We start from the raw sequence: 10608 nt of genomic DNA, 5'->3' as shown, positions 1-10608 counted from the left end.
GCAGGCTGCGATCGAAACACCTCTGAGCCATAATGTCGCTCTGCTAGCTGCTACAACCTGCAAGCTAACGGTGAAGTGTGGTTTTACATGATGTCCCTTGTTTGCTCGTCAGCCCAAATCACATATGATTGGATAAATGTATGTACATGTATGTATGTAAATGTTTCACAGAAGAGAAAAGAGGGAATTGGATAAAAAAAAAAAGCTTTTCTTTCTTTCTTCCTTCCTTTTTTTAACACGTATTTATTATAAAAGATGTGAACAGTTAAATCCACAACACAGAATTAGAACTTGGAAAACATATTTTTTATTTTATTGTGCCTTAAAAGGATTTTTTTTATTAATAACATACACGCGCCATTCAGATACTATCAAAACTAGTTATCATCCGTCTTTTTGTGGACAGAAGATGCATCGACTGACCTTGACTGATGTCCCTCCCCAAAAATGCACTGCAGTCTTTGCTGTGCATCTTCAGATCGTTTATCTAATGTGAACTGGAAAAGCTCCTGTTGTGTTTATATCTGATTATGAAGAACATTATCAGCCTCATATAGTGTATTTGAAAGGAAATGAATTAGAAATGGACAATGTTAAACCTTTATGAAGTTTCTTCTCTGCATTAGCAGCTCTTGCTCCGGTTTGTTTTTATTTACAGTAACGCTAAAGGAAAAAGAGGAGAACAAGCAGATTTGTCTGCTCGGTGGGGTTTCACGTCACTTCTTGCACCCTCTGATGGCGGGAAAGAGAACAAAATGTCGGTATGAATTCTCCAGATGAGGTGTACTGGCTGCGTGCTGCAGCTGTTGTTGTTTTCTTGAATGGTTTGTGTCCCCTCGGTGTCCCTCTGAACCGTGTCTGTGTGTAAACACCCATGTAATGATGTGGTATATCACGGGGAACCGAACTGGTGCCAAAAAGTCTCATCAGTGTTAGTAACTGAGCAGAGAGTGAATGTAATATAACAGTTTAACAGGATGAAAGCTGTAAATATATAGAATGAAATGCACTCAAGGCAGTGAAGAGCTCTTATTTTATTCACGCGAAAGCCTCCAGAAAATATCGGATTCATATATTTTGTAGATTAGTTTGGAAGAAGCGACCCGCGGCGCACCTGTTTCCCTCTTTCTTTCAGCACAGCAGCCTCCCCAGCCTCTTGGTTCCTCCACGTTCCCTGTTGGGTTTGATTAAATTTTCAGCGATAAAGAGGATCTCCCGGTACTGCAGAGTTCAGAGTTTATACATTATGGAGAAAACAGGCCTCAGTGTGTGGAGCCGTGAGATGCACCGCATTATGGAGGTGACAGCTTGAATGGAGCGTAGCGCCGGCGCTGTTGGGGTGCCGTTTGGGAGCTAACCTCATTACTGTATGTATGTCCCGCTGTGCTGATGGTGCCATGCTGCCTGAGGCCTCTGTCCTCTCAGTGAGCTGCTGGGTTTGAAGGTGTTTTTAGTTATTTTTGGTCATGTGTGTCATTAAAGGACATGAAAAGTCTCTTTGCTTCTCTTTCTCTCTCTTGTACAAACTACGGGGCCATTTCAAAGAACTGCGTCTGACACCAGTATGTTATTGAAAGTAAAGGAAGAGTTTGGCATTTTGGGAAACAAACTTTCTTGCAGAGAGATTAAAAGACACTAAATATGAAGCTATAGCCAAGAGCCAGTTAGCGTAGCTTAGCATAAAGACTGGAAGCAGGGGGAAACAGCTAGCCTGGCTCTGTCCAAAAGTAAGAAAATCCATCCACTAGCATCTTCAAAGCTCCTGTTACATCTTGTTTCTCTTAACAAAGTCTACAAATGATGATTCAACATTTTACTCTTGCGTAGTAGCACTTCTTTAAGTCGTAAAGTGGTCTTTTTACACTGTAGTGGTTAGAGCCTTAGAGGTACCTGTAGGCAGGTGTCGCTGTGCGACAGAGCCAGGCTAGCCGATTCCAGTCTACATGCTAAGCTAACAGGCCTCTTTCTCCAGCTTTGCATTTCCAGACATGAGAGTGGTGTCGATGTTCTCATCAAACTCTCTGCAAGAAAGTAAACAAGCATATTTGCTAAGACGTTGAACCATCTCTTAAAGATGTTTGCAGTGGCAGTTTGCTGTTTAAAATAAAAAGCAAGTGAGAAGTAGGGTATTTTTAATCATCGTCTTATCATGATGAGTTTCATGTGCTGAAGTTCTGTCAGTTTAATAAACTGTTTAAGTTAAAGCTGCACTGGAGAAAATGAATCCTGCTGAATTTGACCTCAATGACCCTTTGATTTTGTTTTAAACTGACACTTAAAAATCTTATTAAAGACCTACTGCAAAAATAACTGCATGCACAGTCTTCATTCTTTTTCCACTGTTGATGAATCATTTATCATTTTCTGAACATATTTTTAGGATTGTCTGACGCTTTAATCCGGAGCGATTTACAGTATGATGAGTTTAACAGTAGAATAAGATGAGATCACCCTATGCTGCAGCATGAAGGCGCTCGGACAAAATCACTATGACAAGACAGAACAGTGAGGAAAACACATAGAGCAAGCTGCAGAGGGAATGTTTGGATAGCAATTAGAGGGAACTAGAGCAGAGACACTCCTAAGACGAGGTTTTCTCCTCTGATGGGAGATGGAAAGTAAATCTGGTATTTGAAGGTTATTCCACCGCTGGGGGATGACGTTCAGTCTCCATTTCAGTTGGCTGTGCAGCTGCATGCAAACACACTGACCTGTTTTATAAAAACCAGGGGGGGAAAATCTTTTAATTCTGCATTTTATCTCATCCTCAAGGTCTGATATCTGTCAGCCTGCCGTGTGACTCACAGTTTCTATTTTTTAATCAACCACAGACTTCATCTTCCTCCCTAATAACAGCAAAGAGTTTCTCCAGAACCCGTCTGACAGTTTTAGACTGCACACTCATGTGACTGCACACTGTGAACTGTCAGGATGGTGTGAAAAGCTTGCACGCACACACTACACTGTTTATATAGCTGCTGTAACATATTTTGCAGATATTTGTGAAAAATAATAGAATGAGAGTGTTAGTGAGGCTCTAAAATAAGAAAGGGGTGCTGTGAGCTAAATTTGGCCTTTTTTCTGGTGTCTAAACAGCATTTGATGCAAAATATGTGCATATAGCAAGCAAACAGAGCATATCTGACTGGTTTGAGCAGTGGGAGGATGATGATGTTTAGCTGGATGTATCAGTATGAGATCTAAAAGCTAACCAGGAGTGGAGCAACTTGTGGCCACACAGCCCTCAGTGATTCAGTCCTTAAAAAATGACTTTCATTACTTAACCAATGAAAAATGCGACTAATATAATCCTCCAAATTGTCAGAGAATATGAAAAATGCTCCTCTAAAAGGCCATAGATATGTTATAAGATTGAGGTTTATGATAGTGGATCTTTGCCTGCTGCCTCTGTTTATATGTGTTGTTGCTATTTCTGCTGTTACGTATTTACATGGAAGAAGAAAAGGCTTTTTTTTCTGCGTCTTACGGTTTAGATCAGAGCTGCTTTGTGTCTGTCAAAACAGGAAGCAACCACATTTAGTCAGTCACATTTTTTCCTGTTGAAACAGCTGTGAGGGGAGCAGATCTGCACCACGAAACCTCACATCTCACAAAGTCTTTTTCCTCCGAGCTTTTCCAAACCCAGCCCTTATTATCAATGTTTGATCGTCTTATTAGGGGGAGTTATCTGGGTTTGTGTGAAACATGAAACATTAGAAGCAGGTTTGATCCCTGAGCTTCTTCAGATCTGGAGTTAACAGAGTCCAACAGACGAGACAGGCGGCACGGTTTCTCATCGAGAGCAAGGATCTCATTGAATTCACCCCACAGGAGATCAATAAGTAAAATGAAATCTGTACTGACTGCTTCTATCCAGCAGAGAGTGCTGCAGCTCAGAGGACACCTTCAAGGACCGTGTAGGGCGGTGGATACTGGTGTGCAGCATTTGTATGAGGGATCAGAGGTTGCAGCTTTATTTAGCTTCAGAGCCCCAGAGAACGAAAGGTAGAGCATCTCAGAAGGACATTTTTGACCTTTGACCTTTCTGTTGCAGGATGCACAACCACACAAGGCCACTCGGAAGGTCGGAGCATTCAGACCAATAACACGTTCAAAGTGTCACACAGGTCAAAGTGTTCGGATGCAGCTGCCCCTCTCGTCTCCCTGTGTGTACGACTTCATGTGTGTGTGTGAACCTATGAATATCTCCCTGTTTGTCTCTGTGCATTTGTGCCTGTGTGTGTATTTCACGAGTGTGTGTGTGTGTGTGTGTGTGTATGTGTGCTAATTTTGGATATGGCTGCAGGGAAAGAAAGTCTCTGGTGTGTGACAGAGCAACTGATCATTAGTCATTCTGCTCCACATACTGTAGAGAGGAGGAGGAGGAGGAGATAGAGGAAGGTGGGAAGTCGAAGTTTTCACGGTGCTGTGTTTCAAAGGTCAATATACACTGTTCAGATGGATTGTTACGTCTCTGTATGAGTAAACAAATGATGATAAACCAGCTGAGATATTGGATATTAGGTTTATCTGTCTGCTGATCACTTGGAAAATCATCCATTTTGCAAGAAACTTGGACTTTGTGCCGTAAAGCAATACAAGACAGCAATACAGCGAAGTCCTCTTTGCTTTCAGCTTGTTTGTTTGCATAAATAAGGGCTATTTAATGATGTGAAAGTGCCACATGTGGCATTTTCACATCATTAAAGTTGTTCCTCTTCTTCTTTACTGTCTCTGTGGATCAAGCCCTGCTGAAGAAGGAAGTTGAGTGAGAGTACAATGGGAAGAACTGTGACGCATTTGAAAATGACATTAAACTATTGGACCAATAAATCGCCTTCTTCTTGTGCATCTTTTATTATACTTGCCCTGTATACTATACTATCACAAATGTCTATTTGGAAACATGAGAAGTGATGAGAGATGAGAAGCCCCAATATAGAAAATCTACCAAAAAGATTTTTTTTTTGTTATCAGTTATTGTTTGTATAAGGAAGGGATGAATGAAAGTTTTCCTGCTACCAGCCATCTCTACCCCAACCCTCTGACCCCGGACACAATGAACCGAAGCAAAAAGAAAATCACAAAAACAGACACAAAACCCTCAAAATGAGCAGACTACTCATTCCTCCAAACCCCTGCGACCCACAAGATTTATAGACACAAACCAACAGCGTTCAGTTCAATTAGATAATTATGCTAATTTCCTCCATCACCCATGATAATATCCACTGGAATAGCCAAGCATGTGCATAGAATATCTGTATATGTATGAAGCACCCAAAGAATATAGTGCAAATATACATATATGGTAGATGTGTGTGTGATAGCCTAAACAAGTAAATACATGAAAAAAAACAAGTATTTATAATAAAACACTCACGGACGTAACAAAAAGTAACACCAGGATATCAACTCAATGAATGATAAGTCATTCACATAGAGGGTGACAAATAGATAAATATGCAAATGTAAATCTGGAAGATTTAGTGTACTTTACTTGGAATAATCTGATTCTTAACCTTTAAATATAAATCAAAATCAACCAGCAGCCTTGCTGAAGGGAGTGTGGCTCTCTGGTCAGCCAGGCCCTCATATTTTGGCAATACTCATATCCTTTTTTGGGAGAAAGTAGGACATTTTATATCAAGCATGCTGTGGTTCTGTACTCATGTTTTGTGTCTCTCTCTGTAATTTGGACACATGCCTAAAGATTTGTTTAAAAGTCAGATCCATGCCCTGGAAATTTCAAATGCAGTCCTCCTGCACTTGTCCTGCAGCTCATCGTCACTACTACTTTTAAAACGCTGACTAAAATGTAAAAAGATGAGAAGATGTGAATTGATGTCTGAACAAATGTCATGAAGACGTGCCCTGATTGGTCCGAAAGACTCAGGCAGATGGTGCACCATCTTTGTCTTAACATCACTTTAATGTGTAACTCTGTGCATGTCCACCCGATCCTGCAGGGATCTTACTTCTGTTGCTCTTCCTGAGATTTCTCTCTGTTTTTCCGTTAAAGAGGTTTTGTGGGGGAGTTTTCTCTTGGCCAAATCGAGGATCTGCAGACAGCATCACGTGCCCTCTGAGACAAATCTGTGATTTTAGGCTACATAAATAAAATTGATAGAGAAGAGCAGAGGTAAATGAATAAAGCAAAAAAGGAGAGAGGACACAAAGACAGGTTATATTAACAGAGAGAGAGACAGAGAGGGTCAGACATTAGTGACAAGGGGCGACAGAGAGAGGGGCAGGGAGAAGGAGTTGGCCAATGTAGGAACCAAGGTGAGAGAGGCAGAGGAGGGCAGGAGAGAGAGAGAGAAGAGATGAAGAAAAATGGCTAAAACATGAAGGTGTGGGGATGACAAGAGAGAGGAGGGAGAGGTGATGGATGAGAAGAGGGGATTGGTTAGAAGAACAGACAGAGGCATGCTGATAAGAGACACCATGCACAGATACGTCTCATGAGTGGGATGAAGAGAGGATGATGAAAAGTCTGTCCCCGTACAGCAAGACACAAAACTGAAATAAGACTGCGAGCTTCCTGCGTCGTGTCCTACAGGTGGCAGCCTCGAGCTGGAGAAGACTTCAGTCCTCAGCAGAGGCTGGTCCAGGTTCACAATGTAAGCAAGTTATTGTAGGAAAAAAAGGACAACAAATTATTAATGCATCACAGCAAGGCGACGAAAAGGTTTTAAAGCTTTCAGTCTGACTGGGTAAACTGGAATAGATGGAGGATGCAACGACTTATTTTCAAATATCCTTTTCGACTTACTTGATGACAATTTGATGCATTTTAACATGCGATTTAAAAGAAATAACCACACAAAATCGTGACCTCCACTAATGTGGCAGCTACTGCCGCTGGGCTAGTCACCTTTTAGCACTGTTTATGCTCCATGACTGGATTTAGCTGCTGCCTGATTTACGTCAGGCAACAAACTAAATCTCTGACATGTAAGTTCATCAAGTCGGTCTTCATCTGGCTTTAACTGGATGTGGCTCTCTTGCTTTAGCTGCCTAACTTGGTTTTTAATTCAGTTTTGTTGAAACTGCACACTGTACACTTCACATGACTGGTAGATGATACTTTGATAGAAAAGCTATTTGCTGCTTTATCTGTGGCTTTTAAAGAGAATATGTAATATGTATTATGCATTACATAGTGTCTGCAGAGCTTTCAGTCGGCCTGCTTATAGACCCAACCACCACCACCACCAAGAGTGAGGGTAGCCTGTGCAGTATGTAGCCTGCGAGGCAAACGCAGAGAAAAAAAGCCCACGCACTTGCCTCTAAGGCTGTGAGCACATGGAAACAAATGAAGGCAAAGCAGATGACATTTTGAGAGTCTTCCAGTGGTCAGCACATCACTACAACCCTTGTGCTTTACTTCTCTGTTGCAGGTATCGACTTTTCTATCACCTACCTACCTGATTTCAGCAGCCCAACAGTCAGGGAACACTCTTAACAGAGATTTTAGAGACTAAATCATTTCCCCTCATCCTCGGTGAAAATGAGAAGGAGCTGGCTGTCTTGAGCTGCATTCAGCTGTCAGGTATTCAGTGGGCATCACCTCATCCTCACAGCAACAGTGGGATTTCATTCACACTGTCACTTCTGTCTAAATACCCACAACGACAGCTGTGTGTGTGTGAGTGTGTGTGTGTGTGTGTGAGCGAGAGAGAGAGGGAGAGAGAGAGAGAGAGAGACAAGTAAACATGCCTGAAATTCAAAGACTGTGATGTTTCATTCATTATGTTGTCAGCATGAATAATAGATAGCTAATTGATATGCAGTACATCACACACAAACACACGCACGCACACGCACCCTTCCATGTGGGATCACACTCTGAACTAATATTTGTAAGGCTCAGTTGTCATTTCGCATTCAAATTTATCACAAGAGGCAAAAGAACAAGAGACACAGTGACGGGTGAGAGAGAGAGACAGACAGATCAAACGCCGGAGACAACAAGGAGCTCTCTCTCACACACACACAGTACGCACATATATACCATACAAACAGGCAGAGGGTGGAAAATAATAACTGACTGCTCCAGTCTCTGTGACTGAGGAGCTTTTTTCTCACTGTAACATCACACCTTTCACTTTATCAGAGGCCTCAATGATCAAGTGCTGAACTGCTTTTGCAAAAGCATCAATTGTTGAGTGAACCAGTTAGTCTATAATGGTTCCCAAGGCGGGGATCGGACCCTCCCAAGGGGTCATCAGATAGATTTGATGGGTCATAAGGTGATTAAATGATAACGATATATCTCATCTTGTAATTTTGGCGAAAGGAAACGATTCAGTAAATTCCGCTGAACACAGTTAAACATACAAGAAATCACCCCTTGCTTGAAGTGCACACAATGCAACCTGTGACGAGGGGTTGCAAGAAGACGTCGCTCCTCTGAAAAATGTTCCATTTCGTGTTTGGTATCGCAGCCTGGGGAAGCTCAGAGGTGCTGGTGGCTGAACAGAGCCGTGCAAGCTATTGCACCCTGCTTTGAGGTTTTAATGCTAAGCTAAGCTAATCCCCTCTGGCAACAGCTGATTTTTTGTTGCCCACTTTGTGCTCAACACAGCACTGATGTATCATCACCTTTCAGCTAACATGGCAAACAGTCAGCTATTTGCCCTTTTTATACTGTTTACACCAGCAGCTACGAGGGAATAACAGCATTCATCTCCAGTCATCCAGCTGATCCTTTGTGTTTGGTCTCCAGCAACTCTTGAAGGAACTATCTGGATTTTTAGCTGCTAAGCGGTCCACCATGTCCACCGGCTAATCGGTAACCTCGTCCTTCAGCCGTGTATTGATGGACAGGTAGTGCACAGTGGGGTATTTTTTAGTTGTTTTTAACAGATAACAGCTGCCTGCTGAAAATCACACTGTGAGTGAGAGCTGTGAGAGGGAACCAAAACAGAACGTCTGCAGGCTGGAGAACCAAACGATGAGCTTAAATAATGTTAAAAAGCTGTGTAGAGCTGAGGGAAACTGCAGAATGGGGTGATAATTCTTGTTGAGCTCATCACTACGAGCAACCCCCGCTATTATATATAGTCATCTGATCCATTGTTATTGTAAAACTATTGATTACAGCGGCGCTAATGCACAGAGTGGTGGGCCGACTGATCTTCAGCTAATCCCCCGCAAGGAGAGAGGCCTCTCGAAAACCTTCTCCCAGCCTCGTGTTCGTGTCGCCATGAAGCAGAGGAACAACGACACGACAGACAATCCTGTGTGTCCTTTTAGACCTCCTGATTCCTGCCTGCGTAAGACAGGAGTGAAGCGATGTGAGAATGGAAGCATGACAGGCACACAGAAAAGAAGAAAGAGGAGTTAGTATAGAAATGAATACAGAAAACTCTTTTTTCCACAAAACAGAGTTGAAGGACAAAGAAGTGTTCTAAGACTCTGAGAGCAGACTCCAGTCTGAATAACAACCCTTTCAAAGTGTTTGTGCTCAGTGTGCGTTTGAACGCCCCCTCACTTAGATACCTGTCTCCTGGGAAACCGGTGTGTGCGACCCACTCACACGCACACACACACCCGAGCACACACTCAAATACACGGCCGCCTGGAAGAGCTGGGGAGTAAAGGAGGAGAGGTGGAGGGATGTAACAGTAATGAGCTCAAACACACACACACACACACTCGGCTCCCTCTGCAATGAAACCTCAGCCAATAGAGCACCTCTGTTCATGTGATGCTGGCCAATCAGGACCCTGCATGCAGACACTCCCACAGGGGTGTGTGTGTAGAGCGCTGCTGAGGTAGGATGGAGAGAGAGTGTGTGTGCCAGTGTATGTAAGGATGTGTGGATACCTTTCTGTGCTGGTGTACCCTCTCTCTCTCTGTGTGTGTGTGTGTGTGTGTGTGTGTCAGAGGAAGCTCCCAGCAGGTTCTGATGTTATGCTGATGTTGGTCCTTTGGGGGAAACAGAGAGGCGGCTGAACCCCTGACTGCTGCTCTCACTGTGAAACAGGAACACACACTCAGTTCATGTCAGCAAAGATTTAATTACACGTGGACACACAGGAATTCAAAAGCCACACACGCACACACACATGCACACACACACACACACACACACCTTTGCCAGCTCTTTGAGGGCAGAGTCATGAACGGTCAGCGGTGGAAAATGTGTCTCCCGTGGTCAGCTCTGCAGCCCAGCAGAGGAAGCTGAACTTTCCTCCATTTTATCACAACCAGCAGCTTCATTACTGGGCTGCCAAAATGGAGGCCTGATGGAGTCCACTCTTGATTAAAGGGGCAGTCCTCAAAAAACTGAACCCGGGCACAAAAGCAGAGGAGAAAAACAAAAACACGAGGGCACGTGAGTTCAGCCGAGAGCGCCGCTTCTTATGATGGCGGTGACGACTGGAGCTGAGCTGATGGAATAGTTTGACATTTTGGGAAATTGGCTTTGTGGCGGAGAGTTGGATGGGACTGATGCCGCTCTCACGTCTGCACGGTAAATATATAAGCAGAAGCTAGAAGCTTATTAGCTTAGCTAGCATAAGTGCAGTCCCACACATGACCAAACACACTGAGATGTAACATGTTAGCACATGCCAGAGACTCACAGGACACCAGAGG

This window comes from Chelmon rostratus, chromosome 17 (genome assembly GCF_017976325.1).
Source record: "Chelmon rostratus isolate fCheRos1 chromosome 17, fCheRos1.pri, whole genome shotgun sequence".
Classification (NCBI taxonomy): Eukaryota; Metazoa; Chordata; class Actinopteri; order Chaetodontiformes; family Chaetodontidae; genus Chelmon; species Chelmon rostratus.
Note: the sequence above shows the minus strand (reverse complement) of the source record.